This window comes from Hevea brasiliensis, chromosome 4, assembly GCF_030052815.1.
Source record: "Hevea brasiliensis isolate MT/VB/25A 57/8 chromosome 4, ASM3005281v1, whole genome shotgun sequence".
In the NCBI taxonomy this organism is placed as follows: Eukaryota; Viridiplantae; Streptophyta; class Magnoliopsida; order Malpighiales; family Euphorbiaceae; genus Hevea; species Hevea brasiliensis.
In genome coordinates this window covers 108,955,497-108,975,007 of record NC_079496.1, presented here as the reverse complement: position 1 = coordinate 108,975,007, position 19,511 = coordinate 108,955,497, and the positions used below count along the sequence as shown (strand labels likewise).

Here is a 19,511-nt window from a genome sequence, read left to right as displayed (position 1 = left end):
TATAAATCATTTAATTCACCCTATTGTTTCCTTAGATTATTATTGAGAACTGAGATCATAATTAATAATACCTAATTGCTACTCATGTTCTATCTTACACAACAATTACGGATTATGAAGATGAACTAGCAATTGATCACATCAAATAATTAACTAATAGGCCTTTTTAGCAAATCATTCAATAGATCAAAGACAATGAAATCAGAAAATAATAGATATTCAAAAAGACATAAATTAAATTAAGAACCTGGTCTCACAAATCAAGCAAAAGAACTTGAATCCCTTGAACTGAATTAAAAACTTAGCCACTCATATTCATGGCTTACAGAAAATTAAAGAAGAAAATTGAAGAAATCTAGAATGTGAATGGAGAACGAAGATCTAATCCCAGGTTGAGAGGCTACTAAATCTTCTATTTATAATAAATGGCCTAGGGTTAGGTTTAAGAGTCTTTCTCTCTGTCAAAAACTACAACTGGAGCAAAATCAGGAAACTGATTGTCGACGGATACATGGCCCGTGTATACTGGGCCGTGTAACTTACTGGAGCTGAATGGGTATGTCTTGCATTGGCATAGAAGATTACACGGGTCTCCAAGATTTACACCGGTCAAGTTACACGACCCTTGTACTTTGTTTCTTCCTCGGTTCTCTGGATTTCTTCTGGCAAAATGTTACACCGGTCCGTGGTTGTGTTTACACGGTCTGTGTACTTTGTATCAACAACGCTTCTCAATCCTTCGACCTTTTCAAGCTTCCTTCCACATTTCTATGCTCTAGGACTTACCAAAACCCTGAAAAATACAGCAAGAGTCAAATTAATGCAAATGCTGAAAATTTCTCCATTTAACACAATTATTTCAACAACTCTCTAAACATATGCCTAATAGATAATTATACTTTAATCAACTAAATTAGGCATAAAGATACTCAAGAAACACTAAATGTGATGGGTGTAAAATTAATAAATTATACACTTATCAAATTCCCCCACACTTATTCTATGCTTGTCGTCAAGTATGACTTAAACTCTCAATTAACTCCACTTAGAAGTTCCTTAACTTCACCCTATCACAACATTCTCTAACAAAAGATTAGAAGTTTCAAAGAAGAGGCAAGTAAGGTAATAACCATCATAATAAATTCCATCAACACCATACCAATATATCAATAATTCTTCAACACAAAATAAAAGGCTTAAAATCAATTAAGCTCACACAATTAAAGTTCCATAAAATTTTAAATCAATACATACCAAAACATAAGGTTAATTTATCAAGGCACAACAATTATAGCTTTTTGCAAATCTTAGGGAAGATAGAAATGGGCTTTTTTTTTTTAATTTGAAATTGGTACTTCTCACTCATCATAGTTACTTTTTTCTTTTTTTTTCTTTATTTTAACCGTCACCTTCAGAAAAGTACCTTGCTCATATCCTAGCTAGCTTTTGGCCTGAGAATCGACATGGGGTTTATGAAGACCCCTGGTTACTTTGCTTAACTAAATAGTGGAGCAATTTTCAAATTTAACCTTTTATTTCTCCTAATTTATGCATCTACATATTATAAAGTGCCTTGATAGATTAAACAAAGTTCTGAAATATACATGACACTAGTTTAAAGCACACATAACTAATCATTTCACCATTAAATCAAGCCTAAATGATTTATGCAGGAAAAAAATTGCTCTATGGTATGGAGAAGAGGGAAAATCCATCATTAAAGTTACTATTACCTTGCCTAAAATTTCAAAAATTCACCCTAAATAGAAAAGTCATTTCAAGGACAAAGCACTTCTCTTCGAAAGTTAATATAGAATCATGAATCAAGCTTATAAGAACGATTTTTTTTTTTCAATTAAAAAGATTGCAGTAACAATTTCTCCTCCCCCACACTTAAAACTTACATTTTCCCCAATGTAAAGCCCAAATGCAAAAGAAAGGAAAAAAAAAAAGAATGCTAGAAAATAAAATAAGATAAGGGAAATAAAATAAATCTGATTGTGGCTAACAAGTCACCCATGGGTTGCCTCCCAAGAAGCGCTTTTGTTTATCGTCGTTACCTCGACATGGCAAAGCTCCTTAATCCACATAAATTGGGTTACTCAATTTGAGCTCCTCCACTGTATGCTCCTGAAACCCCTCATAAAATGGCTTGAGTTTATGACCATTGACCTTGAACACCTTATTAGTTCCTAAACTTTGAATTTCAACTGCACCATAAGGAAACACATTAGTAACAACAAATGGTCCAATCCAATGAGAATGCAACTTACCAGGCATCAGCTTCAATATGGAATTATACAATATAACTTTTTGTCCAACCACAAACTGCTTCCTTAAAATTAGTTTGTCATGGAATGCCTTGGTCTTTTCTTTATAGATCTTAGAGTTCTCATAAGCCTCAAGTCAAATTTCCACTAATTCCTGTAATTATAATTTTCTTTCCACACCAGCAGTATCCAAATCCAAATTACAATGTCTAATAGCCCAATAAGCCTTATGTTCTAACTCAATAGGAAGGTGACATAACTTACCAAATACCAATCTATAGGGGGACATACCTATGGGTGTCTTATAAGCAGTCCTGTAAGCCCACAAAGCATCATCAAGTCTAAGGCTCCAATCTTTTCTGTTTAGCTTCACTGCTTTTTCCAAAATAGACTTGATCTCTCTGTTAGACACCTCTGCTTACCCACTTGTTTGAGGATGATAAGCTGTAGATACTCCATGGAAAACACCATATCTCCTCAATAATGCGTCAACAGTTCTATTACAAAAATGTGTACCCCGGTCACTGATTAAAGCTCTAGGAACTCCAAACCTACTCAAATGATCAGCTACTAGGTTCTCAGCTCCTTTCTTATCCTTGATTTGAAGACCAAATTCTTGTAGCAGAAGGATCCATCTAATCAACCTTGGTTTTGCTTCCTTCTTTGCCAAGAGATACTTCAACACTGCATGATTAGAGAAGATAATTATTTTAGAACTAAGCAAATACAATTGAAATTTATCTAAAGCAAAAACTATAGCCAAAAACTCTTTTTCGGTCATAGAATAATTGCGTTGAGCTGAATTGAGTGTTCTGGATGCATAATAAATCACATGAAAGAGCTTCCCAACACGCTGCCCTAAAACTGCTCCCACTGCATAATTACTTGCATCACACATAATTTCAAATGGTATTGTCCAATCAGGAGCCTGGAAAATAGGGGGTGATGTCAATGCAGATTTCAATTTGTCAAAAGCCTCCTTGTACTCTTCACTGAACTCAAAAGAAATATCTTTTTGCAAAAGTCTAGACAAAGGCAACGCTATCTTATAGAAATCCTTAATGAACCTGTGATAGAAACCTGCATGACCAAGAAAAGAGCGTACTTCCCTCACAGTTGTGGGGTAGGGTAAGTTTACAATTAAATCAATTTTAGATTTACCCACCTCAATACCCCTATTAGAGACAACATGACCCAAAACAATCCCCTGTTCCACTATAAAATGATACTTCTCATAATTTAAAATAAGATTTTTCTCAATGCATCTCTCAAGAACAGAAGTCAAATGATGTAAACATGCATCAAATGAATCACCATACATAATAAAGTCATCCATGAACACCTCAATGCAATTATCAATGTAATCTGAAAATATACTCATCATGCATCTTTGAAATGTGGTAGGTGCATTACAAAGCTCGAAGGGCATCCTTCTAAAAGCAAAAGTTCCAAAAGGGCAAGTGAAGGTAGTCTTCTCTTGATCATCTAGTGCAATCACAATTTGATTATATCCAGAAAAGCCATCGAGAAAGTAGAAATAAGACTTACCTGTTAACCGCTCAAGCATCTAATCAATGAATGGCAGTGGGAAGTGGTCCTTCCTTGTTGTTGAATTTAGCTTACGGTAGTCTATGCACATTTGCCATCCACTCTGAATCCTTGTTGGAACAAGTTCATTATCTTGATTTGCTACCACAGTGACTCCTGATTTTTTTGGCACTACTTGGACTGGACTTACCCATTTGCTGTCTGCAATTGGGTAAATAACTCCTGCATCTAGTAGCTTTAAAATCTCCTTCTTCACAACCTCCATCATCTGTGGGTTCAACCTCCTTTGAGCTTCTCTACTTGTTTTAGCCTCATCCTTTAGTAAAATCCTTTGCAAGCACACTGATGGACTTATACCTTTGATGTCAGCTATTGTCCATCCAATTGCTTCCTTGTGTACCCTCAGAACTCTAATCAATCTGTCTTCTTGAATCTTTATTAAATTACTTGAGATGATAAATGGAAGTGTCTCATTGTCTCCCAAGTAAACATACTTCAAATGCTCAGGTAATGGCTTGAGTTTAAGAACTGGTGCCTGCACCACAGAAGGTAATAATTTTGTGTGAGATACAGGTAAGTCAATCTTTGATACTCCATACCTTTTTGGAATAGGAAGTAATGACTGCAATGCCATTACTGCCTCTTGAACCTCTACACTTAATGACGGATTGGTATTGATTTCTTGAATTCCTTGACTAATCACCACTTCTAACTCATCCTCCATGCTTAACTCAAAAACATCCTGCACAAATGTATCAACAACATCAATAGAAAAAACAGAATGGTCATTAGTAAGATACTTCATGGCATCAAAGATATTAAATTTGACAGTCTCTCCATCAAATTCCATAGTTAGGGTACCATCATCCACATCAATTTTTGTCTTGGCAATTTTTAGGAAAGGTCTTCCAAACAAAATCAAAGCTAACTTTGATGTGGGAACACTATCGTCCATATTCAGAATGTAAATCTGTAGAAAAAATCAATTCTCCAACCTGCACTAACACATCTTCAACTATTCCCAATGGGTAAGCATTAGAACGATCAGCTAACTAAATAATGACACTGGTTTCTTTCAAAGAACCCAAATTTAAAGTTTGAAAAACTGAATTTGACATAACATTAATAGATACTCCTAAATCTGCCATTGCACGTTCAAATTTAGAATCACCTATTCTGCAGGGAATAAAAAACGAACCAAAATGCTTACACTAAGGGGATAATTTTTGCTGAATTAATGCCGACACATTTTCCCCCACACTGATCTTCTCATTATTTCTCAACTTGCGCTTTGTAGTGCATAGTTCCTTAAGGAATTTAGCATACTTGAGAACTTGTTTGATCGCATCAAGCAAAGGTATATTCACCTCTACCTTCCTGAAGGTCTTTAAAATTTCTTTCTCTTGTTCTTTTTTCTTAGTTTTAGCCAACCTGCAGGGGAATGGATGAAGAACAGAATTATTAACCTTATTCAATTTAGGTTCAGTATTTACCTCAACTTTAAGAACTTCAGGAACTTCAGACTCTTTTGCTCCTTGCTTTTTCTTTTTCTTTTTCATTAGCTTATGTGGAGTCTGATTATCAACTTCTTTCCTACTCCGCAACACTATAGCACTGGCATTTTCTCTGGGATTCATGACTATTTGTGATGGAAGCTTTCGAGAACCTTGAGCTTCCAGCTTACTCACAGATGAGGGTAACTGACCAATCTACCTCTCTATGTTTTGAATGTTATTTCTGGTCTCCTGTTGAAACTATTGTGTATTGTTAGCTAAAGCTTTAACAATTTCATCAAGTGACATACCTTGATTTGAGGGAGGTGGAGGTGGTTGTGATTGATTCACTTGTGGTCTTTGCTGCTGGTATCGATTTTGCACCGGTTGATTCCCATAACTCAGATTGGGATGATCTCACCATCCTGGATTATAAGAATTAGAATAGGGATCATACCTGCGTTGTGGCTGTACATAATGTCCTACTGCATTAGCATGTTGCATTGATTCATCCTCTTGTAACGCAAGACACATGTCAGTAGCATGACCCGAACCTAAACAAATTCCACATACCTTAACAGTTTGCATATTCCCTATAGCCAATTGCCTCACCAAAGAAGTTAAATTAGAAATTTGTTTCTCAAGGTTAGATAAACTTATCTCATTAACCTTCATCGGTGTGTGATCCATTCTCATTCCAAACTGCTGAGAATTTGCTGCCATGTTAGCAATCAGCCTCCTTACTTCTTCTAGTGTCTTGTCAACCAAAGCTGCTTCACTAGCAGCATCTATCATACTGTGGTCCATTGGTAGAAGTTCCTCATAAAAATACTGAATCAAGAGCTACTCACTTATTTGATGATGGGGACAACTTGCACACAGCTTCTTAAATCTCTCCCAATACTCACACAAGCTCTCTCCATTATACTGCCAGATGCCACAAATTTCTTTTCTTATATTGGCAGCACGGGAAGTAGGAAAATACTTCTCCAAAAATATCTGCTTCATCCCATTTCATGAGTTGACAGATCCAGAAGAAAGATAATACAACCTATCCTTAGCTATGCCCTCCAGTGAGAAAGGAAAAGCCCGAAGCTTGATTTGATCCTCTGAAACTCCTTGAGGTTTCATGCTGGAACACACAACATGAAATTCTTTTAAATGCTTATGTGGATCCTCACCTGCAAGACCATGAAACTTAGGCAACAAATGGATTAGTCCAGATTTCAACTCAAAAGCAACATTTAAAGTAGGGAATTGAATACACAAAGGCTGTTGGATTAGATCAGGAGCAGCCAACTCTTTCAAGGTTCTAGTAGCCATGGTTTCATTTTCGAAAATTGAATCCAAATCCGAATCTGAACTTAACTCCCTTGGAGATTGGACTCCTTCAGATGTACTCGGAATCTGCTTAGCCTGCTTAGCCATTTTTCTCAAACTATTTAGCTATTTTTTCTACTTCTGAATCAAAGATCAACTCACCAGATTGAGAAGTTCTTATCATAAACAAAAAGAAATCAAAGTAAAAATAAAAAAATGTCTCAAAACCCTAAAAAACAATCGAATTTAGCCTCAAGAGGGTGGGGCCAAGAAATCTAATGGATTGATTGGTCTTGATCAGAACGTCGTTTCCTTCAAAATAGGTATGGGCCGCCCTCCAAATTCAACCAAAATTCTTGATGAATAGTAACACCGTAATTTTTTTTTCGAAAACCTGAAAACAGTAACAACTCACAAACAAAATTAATGACAGAATATCCTAACACTAAAAACATGAAATCCAATAAATTTCCATCCCCGGTAACGGTGCCAAAATTCTTAATGGCTGTCGAATCCACTAGAAATTAAATTAACTGAAATTATCAGTTATGAAATATTTTCTGTAGTAAGTGGTAAATCCAGGTGTCGCAATAGATTTTGCGGTCGCCTGGACGATCACTCACCGAAGTGGGAAAAAGTGAGGAGTCGCCACCTTAGTTTTGAGGGAAACTAAAGAAAACCATTTGAGAAGTTAAATTAAAAAAATGAAACCACTTCAAAACAGAGATTCTAAGTTCGGGGTCCGTAAACGGGTGGGGAAGGTGCTAGGCACCCCACCTCGTCCCTTAATAAGGGTAAGTAGATTTAATTCTGCGTCCTTTATAAATTAGTTAGGAGGGCTTAGACGGCAATGTTAATCCTTTTGGTAAAAGGAATATTTGATTTTTCACTAAATTTGGATCACCCAGATACATAAGTAAATGAGACAACCTTAGTGAACGGGTGTGAGAATCGGATAAGAACTCTCCTCCGATCTCTTTTAAGTTGTTTATTAAAATTTTGAGGGGAGACCGGATAAGAACCCTCCTCCGATCTCTTTTAAGTTATTTATTAAAATTTTGAGGGGAGACCGGATAAGAACCCTCCTCCGATCTCCTTTAGAGTTATTTATTAAAATTTTGAGGGGAGACCGGATAAGAACCCTCCTCCGATCTCCTTTAGAGTTATTTATTAATGTTTTGAGTTGAGACCGGATAAGAACTCTCCTCCGATCCCTATTTAATGTTTATTAAAATTTTGAAGGGAGACCGGATAAGAACTCTCCTCCGATCTCTTTTTACGTTTATTAAAATTTTGGATTGAGACCGGATAAGAACTCTCTTCCGATCTCTTTCAGACAACAGAGCTGAAGGGATTTCTCCGATCTCCCGGATTTTTAATTTCAACTACATGACATAAGAACCTAAAGCTAAGGATTCTGGCGTTCTAAGATGCTGGGGATAAGGCTTCTCGATACCTTTTGACTAGATAGGGAAAACTAGACTTGATTTACCGACCTTCCATGCGTTCATTTTACCAATATCTATTAATGACCGATCTACTCTGTTTCGTTTACTTTGGTCTTATTCCACTTTATGACATCTTTTCGAATTGTTTACGTCGGCCTAATAGTTTGGCTATCTTCCTGACGTGTTATTCATGTTCTCTCTTTTAAAAGAGACCCCTAAGTTGCAGTTACCTACGTTTACCCAACCACTTACATACTACTAGGAGTTAGAAAACTTGCTTTCAAAAAGATGAAGATTAATAAAAATGAACTGATCACTAAATAGATGATTTGGGAGTGTCATTCTTTGGGGATCGTTTGTGCAAAAATAGTCTTGAAGAAAGTTGCAGATGTAAGAAGAACACAGGAAAATGCGGAAAGTAAATGCGGACACTCGATAAAACAGTGATATGAGCTCTTACAGTAACATTCTTTGGGGATCGTTTGTGCAAAAGTAGAAAGTCACAAATGTGAGAAGAACAAAGAAAATGCAGAAAGTAAATGTAAGCACTTAATAAAACAGTAGTATGAGCTCTTACCTGTAAGGAGCCAAATCTACTAAAATAACTATGGGGTGTCAAATAGTGATAAGGCAAGGATTGATTGGCCTGAGGGGTGGTGTTCCTCGTGAACTGGAGGGTGCTTAGCTAAAATGCGATCAGATCAAGATGAAAAGAACCGAGTGGAATGAAGTTGAGCTTGGACAATGAAAACAGAGATGATAAAAGGCAGAAAGTGAGAGTGTGACCAGATAATGAACAAACTGGAAATGTAGAGTTCCGATTCGAATCTTTTCAAGAAAAACACTTCAGAAAACTAGTTTCAAAAGTCTTTTGATTGACACTTCTAAGTAGCAGAGTAGCAAACTAAATGAAATTTCAGAGTTCCTCTGCTATAATAACAGCCTCATGTCTATTTTTTTTGCCCGTCCCTTGAACAGTTTTTATGCAGGTATTTATAGGAATCAGGTGCTCTTCGTGAAGGGTCAGGATTTATTTGAGGGAGATGGAGGGTCGAGATTTCGAAGGACATGATCGGAGGTTCAGGAATTAAAGAGAATCAAAATGAATGGTTGAGATCACTCTTCATAATATTTGTCCTTTTCTTCTTTCCATCTGACGGTCCCAAATTTCCTTGTCCGGAACGATCCGAGGGTTAAGAGCGAAAGACGCTGGTATTGTCGTCTTCTCTCTTGATCTAAGGGTTCCGGGTTTGTCCTTACAAGTGGGATCAACGGTGGAGATTGGGATGTACAGGACTGTCATGACATACCCTGGCACCTGTCAGCATTGCGGGCGATTCTTAGGCGTGCGGTGAGATCTCGTCTGCAACGCCTTAACTACCTCGGCTCTGATTCTGACGACGGTTATTGGAATTTGTCTTATTCTTTTTGCCTACCGATCCCTCCTCTTTCCGACCTTTCATGCTGGTCTCCCACCTTCCGATCTACTATTCCGATCTTTTCCCTTCTTCAGGTCCGGTCTGGTCAAAGTATTAATTGTCCCTCGATTCCCGAAGCGTTCGCTTCGTTTTCTGCTCAGCAATAAATGCTCATTTTCCCCTATATATACTCCTGTCGACAGAGACATTTCTTTCATCTGATTTTCCTCTCTTCCTTTCTTACTTTCCCTATTCTATTGCCGGTGGAAGTTCGCTATAATCGCGTGGCTTTGATCTTTTTCCGATGGACTTCTTTACTCACCGACTGAAAATTTACGATCCCGGTGATCGAATGACCTTAACTGACGATGGTGAGAGGACTGGATTTGACCGATCTGTATTGCGGACCTTGGTTGTACCGATCTCGAGTCGCTCAACTGAGTTCATTCGGTTTCTCATCACATTGAGTGTTCGAGCGGTTTTTCCTTCACATTGGGTGTTCGGCAATGGGCGGTTCGGTGGTAACATCGGTGACGATGTCTCTCATCTTCATGGGAGTCATAGTCACCCCATCCGAAGCCGCACATCTATCCGATGTCAACAGTGGCCCTCTGGTCAAACACGTCTTTGATTCACCACGAGACTAGGCTTTGACATAGGCCTTTAGATAGGATGTTCCACCGTCTCTAGAGATCGCCCAAATGATGTAATCCTAAAATGTAATCAGATCTCTAGAGATCGCCCAAATGATGTATTTAGACCTTTATTGTAGTCCGATCCTAGAGATCGCCCAAATGATGTATTTTATTTTCAATGTAATACGATCTCTAGATATCACAGAAATTTTGTGATCCAATTTTAGTGTAATCCGATCCCTAGAGATCGCCCAAATGATGTAATCCGATCTTTTGAAAATAAAGACTTTATTTTATCGGTTATCATCTTATTATTTTGCATTGATTATTTTCCGATCTCTAATGTGGTTATCCGATCGGTTCTTTACGAATGACACTTAAGCGATCCTTTATTCAAAATATTTAACTTATTATGCCGATCTCCAATTAACCGATCTCGAACATTTGGATATTTGAGAGAAGTGTCGTAACATTTGTCGAGTCCCACCAATCGATGCTTGCCTAGAACCTCGCGAGCATTAAATGCTCGGACTAGTATAAATAGGGGTGGGAGGGTTAGCCAGTTGTTCTCTCATACCATTTTCAATCCCCACCTCACAACTTCGAAGTTCTCTCGTATTCTCAAGTTCTTCCGACGATCGGACTCGGTAAGGGCTTTGATCCTCTTTTTAGTTTAAATTCTTTGTTTCTTTTGAAAATGAGCGGTGCCGAAGGTCAGAGAGCGGCGAGCCCTCCTTCCATTCAGTTCTCGTGGTCATCGTCTGATGAAGAAGAGGCAGTCGGGCCAAGCATTCAACGAGAACCTCCCAGGGCCTCCGCTCCAACTCGGGGGTGGGTCATACCATCAAGGCTCGCACCTTCTTCAGGGAGAGAGACTCTCCCTATAGACGAACTACCGTCGGTTCTTCGAGAATCCGATCTGCAATCGTTTAGCCAAGAATATAACATTCGGCCTGATTCGTACGAGCTAATCAAGTGCCACGGCGATCTTCGTGTCGATCACTCCTTTGAAGAGAATGACATGGTTATGGTGTACGAGGAACAGTTAAAGGCCGGTCTGAGGTTCCCTCTAGACGATTTTTATAAGGAGGTCCTAAAACTTCACCGAGCATGCATTGTTCAAATTCACCCCAACTCGTGGCGGATCTTGGTAGCCTTCCGAGGTCTATGCCGAGCTAAGGGAATCAGACCTACGGCTAAGGTGTTCGCCGAGCTACACAGACTAACCCGCCGAAAGGATGACGAACACTGGTTCTTTCAGGCGAAGCCTCATTGCGGGCTCTTTTCCGATCTGCCCTCATCCCTTAAGAATTGGAAGAACCGTTTCTTCATTCTGAGGAGCAAAGATCCGAGCCGCTGAGGACTTCCCACATTTGGTGGTACCAGGGCCCTTGCTTCAAGCACATTACCTGAGTCGATGAAAGTTTAATAGTGATGGATCAAGAGTCGCCGCCACTCAAAAGTATTCTTGTTTGGATGCGTGATCGCCGAGCCGCACCATTGGACTATTCAATTGCTCACCGGCCAAGATCGCGAACTACCGCTCTCTCAACACGGCATTGGTATTTTCTATATCTCAGATCTCAGGACCTTAGCGGTCTCACTGACCTTTTCTTTGTGCAGGTATGGCGGGTGGTGAGGGTTCTAGGAAGCGGAAGAAGGAAAGAGAGATCTCCTGGAAGATAAAGGAGATGAAGCGTTCGGAACGACTTCAAACACCCGGTCATGAGCCTGGGGAGATACAAAGAGACCCGCCTCAACCTTCGGGTCCGCCGACCTTAGAAGCTGTCCGATCTCCTCCTAGAACGGAAGAGCAGCCTCCACCTCTCCCAATTGTTCCAAGCACTGAAAGGGGGCCTACTCAAGCTTCTGGGAGGACCTCTTCTCGTGGCGCTCAAATACTGATCGACTCCTTGAAGAATAACCGGACTGTTAGAGAGAACCCCGATTTTGCCAAAGTCCTGGGGTCTACCATCTTCTTTCAGAGGATCGGACAGTTATCCGAATGGTCTCGATGATATCTTGACTCGATCCATGAGCCTAACGTAGAGTGTCCGTGAACCGCACCATGGTTCGGGAAAAGATTCAGCGTGCAGGTAAGGAGATCGGGAAGAAGAATGAGGAAGTGGCTTCCTCCGATCCCAACTCTCATCCGCCGGATTATATATCTCAAGTCGAGGGACGGGCAAAGTTCCATGAAGACAGTGGCGAGCAGAATCATATTTTGGCCGAGAGGGACCGTGCTCTTGGGAAGTCCAGCGCTTCACGCCAACGGCCGCCAGTCGCTCAACTTATAGAGGAACTCAAGGAGAAAGACGAGGAGCTTAAGGCGAAGGATGAGGAGCTTAAGGAGAAAGACGAAGAGATGGTGACAGGGATAGCCGGAGCCTATGTGAATGCTCACAAGGACCTCTTGGCCGAACTCCAGAAGCGCTACCCTGAAGAGGACTTCTCTGGATGGCCGACTGGCTCCGAGGGCGACGATGAGGACGGTGAGGAGGAAGCCGAGGTGAGAGAGAGAGTGAGCAGACAATCAGTGGGGTGATCCTCACCGAATAACTTGTACAAATTATGAAATGAAATGGAATGCCTCTTTGTTCAATGAAGGGTTGTGATCGGAAAATTTTAAACCATTGTTTGTCTGAGTATTTGATTGTATGAGCACAGCAAGACAAAAATGCAATTATTAATCTAAGTATAAGAGATCGGAAAGCACAATAAGCATGAGATCGGTGGGGAAGAAATGCTGAACGGGACTTGATTAAAATTGAAATTTTAACTTGAAAACTTAAGATCGGAACCCTCGTTAAACCGAACCAAAACCTTAGCTCTTGATCTTCCGAAAAGGAGATCGGCAATAAAACTGGTAAGAAAAGATCTAATGCTAGTTCACTTCATTTATCAACAGAGATCAGGGATATACCCGACGGGTCCGGAAATTCGACAGCGGGTTTGAGAGATCGGTAAATGATTTGAGAGATCGGCAGGGCTTTAACGAATGTTAGGACTTAGCATTGATTCAATTCCTTTTAAGGAGAGTTCGGAAATATGGTCATCTGGTAAAGAAAAATGAAGAGAAGTCAGAAATGTCATTGGCTGGCCCAGGGAGACCTAGTGCTGGGGATCGGTTTCAAAGTCTTGTTGATTTTGGGGATCGGCCAAAATATGGTGTCAACACCAGGTCGAACCCTAGAGACTAAATTATTAAATTTCATACACTTGTGCAATGGAAAAAGAAAAAAAGGTTAGGGGGGGGGTAATTCGCAATCCCAAAAAAGAAATCAAAAATCAAAAATTAAGAACTAAAATTAAATATGAAACTCTTAAATTAAACAACCTTCAGTCAAAGGTAATTCACATTCCAATGCATTGATTTGATCATAGACAAAAGAAAGACAATTATCTCTTATTGAATACTTAACGTAGATTTACCAAACAGCGAGGTAAAATCCCTAACTTCCCTATACTCATCAATTCGAGCCCAGCACTCTTGTTGACTCTAATTATTAACTGAATTGGTATTAAGCAATCCTTATCAAATTAATAACTACTTTAAGAATATGAAGTAGTTAAGCTGAACAACAATTTATAAAGCATAAATCATTTAATTCACCCTATTGTTTCCTTAGGTTATTATCGAGAACTGGGATCATAATCAATAAAACCTAATTGCTACTCATGTTCAATCTTACACAACAATTACGGATTATGAAGATGAACTAGCAATTGATCACATCAAACAATTAACTAATAGGCCTTTTTAGCAAATCATTCGATGGATCAAAGACAATGAAATCAAAAAATAATAGATATTCAAAAAGACATAAATTAAATTAAGAACCTGGTCTCACAAATCAAGCAAAAGAACTTGAATCCCTTGAACTGAGTTAAAAACTTAGCCACTCATGTTCATGGCTTACAGAAAATTAAAAAAGAAAATTGAAGAAATCTACAATATGAATGGAGAACGAAGGTCTGATCCCAGGTTGAGAGGCTACTAGATCTTCTATGTATAATAAATGGTCTAGGGTTAGGTTAAAGAGTCTTTCTCTCTGTCAAAAACTACAACTGGAGCAAAATCAGAAAACTGATTATCGACGGCTACACGGCCCAAGGCCGTGTAACTTACTGGAGCTAAATGGGTATGTCTTGCATTATCACAGAAGGTTACACGGGTCTCCAGGATTTACACGGGTTAAGTTACATGGCCCTTGTACTTTGTTTCTTCCTCAGTTCTCTGGATTTCTTCTAGCAAAATGTTACACGGGTCCATGGTTGTGCTTACACGACCCGTGTACTTTGTATCAATAATGCTTCTCAATCCTTCGACCTTTTCAAGCTTCCTTCCATACTTCTATGCTCTGGGACTTACCAAAACCCTGAAAAATATAGCAAGAGTCAAATTAATGCAAATGCTGAAAATTTCTCCATTTAACACAATTATTTCAACAACTCTCTAAATATATGCCTAATAGATAATTATACTTTAATCAAATGAATTAGGCATAAAGATATCCTAGAAACATTAAATATGATGGGAGTAAAATTAATAAATTATGCACTTATCAAGTGTACTACACTAAGTCTACATCATGCACCTTCGCTTCTCTCATTTTCGTGTAACACAAAGGAAACCTACACTTTCTGCCATATAGCGCCTCATAGGGTGCCATTCCGATGCTGGAATGATAACTGTTGTTGTAGGCAAACTCCACCAAGGGTAGTTGATCATCCCATTGACCTCCAAAATCCTGAACACACATGCGAAGCATGTCTTCCAGTGTTTGTATTGTCCTTTCGGACTGCCCGTCTGTCTGAGGGTGGAAGGCAGTACTAAAGTTTAATTACATGCCAAGTGCCTCTTGTAGCTTTCTCCAAAACCTAAAAGGGAACTGGGGCCCTCTGTCAGATATTATGGAAGCAGGAACTCCATGCAATCTGACTATTTCTCAAACATAGTGCTGGGCGTATTGTGCAACAGAATATGTAGTTTTCACAGGCAAGAAATGAGCTGATTTAGTCAGACAATCTACAATTACCCATATCAAATCATATCCTCGCGTGGTACGAGGCAACCAGTTACAAAATCTATAGTGATCATTTCCCACTTCCATTCTGGGATAGGGAGCTCTTGCAGCTTCCCTGACGGCCTCTGGTGTTCAAACTTCACCTTCTGGCAAGTCAAGCACTTGGACACAAAGTCTGCTATGTCTCTCTTCATGCCATTCCACCAGTAGATATCTTTCACATCATGGTACATCTTAGTGGAGCCTGGGTGGATATTGTATAGTGTATAGTGTGCCTCTCGTATGATTTCATTTCTGAAACTGTCCATGTCGGGCACACATATCCTGGAACCTTGCATAAAGGCGCTATCATTGGCAAATCCAAACTCACCACCCTCACCCTGCTGAACTCTTTCTATAATCTTCATCAATTGTTGGTCTCTGTGTTGGGAAACTCTGATTCTATCTCGCAAATCCGATCTCACTGAAAAATGGGCTAATAAAACCCCCTCATCTAAAATATCTAAGATCAGACCTTGATCCATCAACTCATGTACTTCCTAAATCAATGGTCTCTTCTTCACTGATATGTGTGCCAAGCTACCAGAAGATTTTTTGCTCAAAGTATCTGCAACTACATTGGCCTTTCCAGGGTGGTATTAGATGGAATAATCATAGTTTTTCAGAAGCTCCATCCACCTCCTCTGTCTCAAATTTAAATCCCTCTGTTGGAAGATGTACTTCAAACTCTTGTGGTCGGTGTATATCTCGCACACTTCACCATACAAGTAGTGTCTCTAGATTTTTAGTGCAAAGACTACAGCCGCTATTTCCAAATCATTGGTGGGGTAGTTTTGCTCATGTCCCTTTAGCTACCTTGAAGCATAAACCACTACTTTTTCATTCTGCATCAAAACACACCCTAAGCCAACTCTGGAGGCATCACAGTACACGGTATATCCTTCACCACTCATTGGTAATGTCAACACAGGAGCGGTAGTTAGACATTCCTTAAGCTTTTGGAAGCTCTCCTCACAATCATCTGTCCAAATGAACAAAACATTCTTTTGAGTTAACTTAGTTAGGGGAGCTGCTATCCTGGAGAAATTCTGCACAAAATGCCTATAGTAGCCAGCTAGACCTAGAAAACTTTACATCTCAGTGACTATTGTAGGCCTAAGCCAATCAGTTACCACTTTAATTTTCTTGGGATCCACTTAAATGCCTTAACTGGAAACTAAGTGTCCCAAGAATGAGATGCTTTCTAGCCAAAATTCACTTTTCGAAAATTTGGCATATAACTCGTGCTCCCTCAAGGTCTACAACACCATCCTCAAATGCCACACATGTTCTTCCTCGGTCTGAGAGTATACCAAAATGTCATCTATGAATACGATGACAAACGGTTTAGGGATGGCCTGAATACCCTGTTCATCAAGTCCATGAAGGCCGCTGGTGCATTAGTGAGTCCAAAAGAAATCACCAAGAACTCATAATGACCATATCTTGTCCTGAATGCTATCTTGGACACATCCTCATTCCTGATTCTCAAGTGATGGTAGCCTGATCTTAGGTCAATTTTGGAAAGAATCTAGCCCCTTGGAGCTGATCAAACAGATCATCGATTCGAGGAAGTGGACATTTGTTCTTCACAGTTACCTTGTTCAGCTGTCTATAATCAATACACAACCTCAAGGACCCATCTTTCTTTCTCACAAATAGAACAGGAGTGCCCCAGGGTGAAGTGCTCGGACATATGAAACCCTTGTCCAAAAGCTCCTGTAGTTGCTCTTTTAGCTCTTTCAATTCTGCTGGTGCCATCCTATAAAGCGGCATTGATATTAGGTTTGTACCTAGCACAATATCAATGCAGAACCCTATTTCCCTTCCTGCTGGCAACCCTGGAAGCTCCTCAGGGAAGACATCCATAAATTCTCTGATAACAGGAACATTTTCAATGTTAACACCTTCTACGGATGTATCTCTCACCAATGCCAAATAACCTTGACACCCACGCCTCAACATTTTTTTAGCACTAATTACTGACACCAAGTTATATGGAGCCATGCTCCTGTCACTATCAAAAATAAACTTTTCCACACCAGGTGTATGAAAGTACACCCTTTTGTTCCTGCAATCTAAAGTGGCATAATGAGTTGCCAACCAATCCATTCTCAAAATTACATTGAAATCCATTACTGGTAGAGGAACCAAGTCTGCTGGGAGGATCCTTCCATCCAATACCACTGGGCTACCCAGAAAAACTATATCCACATCTATGTTGTCACTAAGTGGAGTAGCTACAGACAAGGAGCATTCTAAAGTTGTAGGGTTCCTACCCAATCTCATGGCAAAAACAGGGGAGACAAATGAGTGCGTAGCACCTGGATCTATCAAAACACAAGCCTCATAGGAACAGACTAGAAGAATACCTGCCACAACTGCATTGGAAGCCTGAGCATCCTAGTGGGTCAAGGTAAAAACCCGAGCTTGACCCCTACCCTGCATTGCAGAACCTTGAAATTGACTTCTACCTCTTGACTTGCCTCTAAATCCATGTCCTCCTTGTCCTTGGCCCTGTTGGCCACTAAACTAACTGCCTACCATGCTGGAAGCACTAGGATACAATTGACAAGGAACATTTGCAATAGAACCCTGTGCCCCCATTTGTGGCTCGCTGAACACTGGACATTCTCTAGCAAAGTGACCCTACTGGCCACATCGGAAACATACTCCTGAACCCATCATACAAGGTCCTGAATGTCCTCTTCCACACTGTATGCAAGGTGCCAAGGAGGATCTTAAACCAGACCCAGAACTGCTGTGACCCGAACTGTGACCACTACTGGATCCATACCCTGGTCTAAATCCTTAAGATTTGTGTTTAAAACCACCCTTCTTATTGATTTTCCCCCTTCCTCTGTAGTGACTTTGGCCTCCGCTATCTGTGGTACCCATGTAGGGGACACTTGAAGAACCTTCTGCTCTATTCTTCTTTGCCCTTCCACTATCATCTCCTGTATAGCTAATCTCAATCTGTCGGGCTCGATCAACTACCACATCAAAAGACTGATCAGACATCATGGCCAAGTTTGCATACCTCCTGTCCAGCCCCTTTAAGAACCTCTTTACCTTCATACTTTCTATAGCCACTGCTATGGGGGCATATTTAGTCAGTTCCAAAAATTCTATAGTATATTCATCTACGGATCTGCCATTCTGCCTTAAGGCCTCAAAAGCCCACTACTTTTAATCTCTGAAGCTTTCTGGCATAAACCTGTTGATGAACAGTTCCACAAACTGGGTCCATGATAATCCCTCAATACGAGGTAGTCCGTAGTCTGTCATCCACTGCCTTGGCACTGGCCCCAATACATGCTGTACACACTCTACCAGCCTCCTGTCAGTCAATTACAACTCCATCCCTGCCTGTCTTCACGAGTTTAAAAATCGATATGCATTATCTGACACATCATAAGTACCAAGCACCAACTTCTTGAAATTAATTATTCGTTTATAAGGTTCCCCTCTTGGTGGGATGGGCTACTGTTGTTGTGGAGGGTGGACCATATATTTTGCCATCATATCGATGGTTCTCTGTAATCCGGCTAAGGTAGCTGCCATTGGGTCCATGGGACCCTGGGCCATAAAAGACTGTTCCTAAACTGGTGGCGGCTGCTCTTCTATTTGACTAGCTCTAGGTCTCCTGCCCCACCATCCTTGGGGCAGGCGCCTTATCCTGTGTCGACACTTCATCTGGCACATTCCATTCTAGTGCAGTGGTAGCTCTTCTGTTTCTATGCATTTTCCTGAAATTCAGCAGCATTAGCCCATAGAAATTCAAAACAGCATGTTACACAGCTCTATAAACTCATATTTACTCACAATTATATAAAGCAGAAACTAGAAGCAAAGATGACAATGCAAGGATGAATGTGGACCCTATTCTCCACATGTGACTCCTATTAGACTCTTCCCAACACTTTAGACATATATTCCTTATGAATCTGGAGCCTAAGATCTGATACCACATTTGTCATGACCCAACCTATGGGCTAGACCGACACTAGGACCTGGGCCAGCCTAAAGCTCCCGAGGCCCGTAGTAAGTCTAACTATTCCTCAACCCAATCCTAAGGCCCATTTGGGCCCAACTTCAAAAATTCAACCGGACAAAGTCCAGCCATAAAATGGACCATTCAATGGGGAGTTTTTTACTCGCCCGACCTGTAAACACAATATAAAATAAATTGGGGAGCTCAGCTCACCCTCCACATGCTCATAATATCAAAAATCCAATGGAAGCTCAACTCCCTCATCCAATCCAGTCATATATGCAATTAATAATCTTACAAATTCAACACCATATTATAT

The 19,511-nt window shown here is 40.1% G+C and overlaps 1 non-coding gene across 1 annotated transcript; it reads left to right on the top strand.

Moving 5' to 3' along the window:
• The first annotated feature begins 6,164 nt into the window (after positions 1–6,164).
• LOC131179562 (small nucleolar RNA R71) lies at positions 6,165–6,271 on the top strand. Its single transcript, XR_009148453.1, has one exon. It is a non-coding gene; the product is annotated as a small nucleolar RNA R71 (small nucleolar RNA).
• The last annotated feature ends 13,240 nt before the right edge of the window (positions 6,272–19,511 follow it).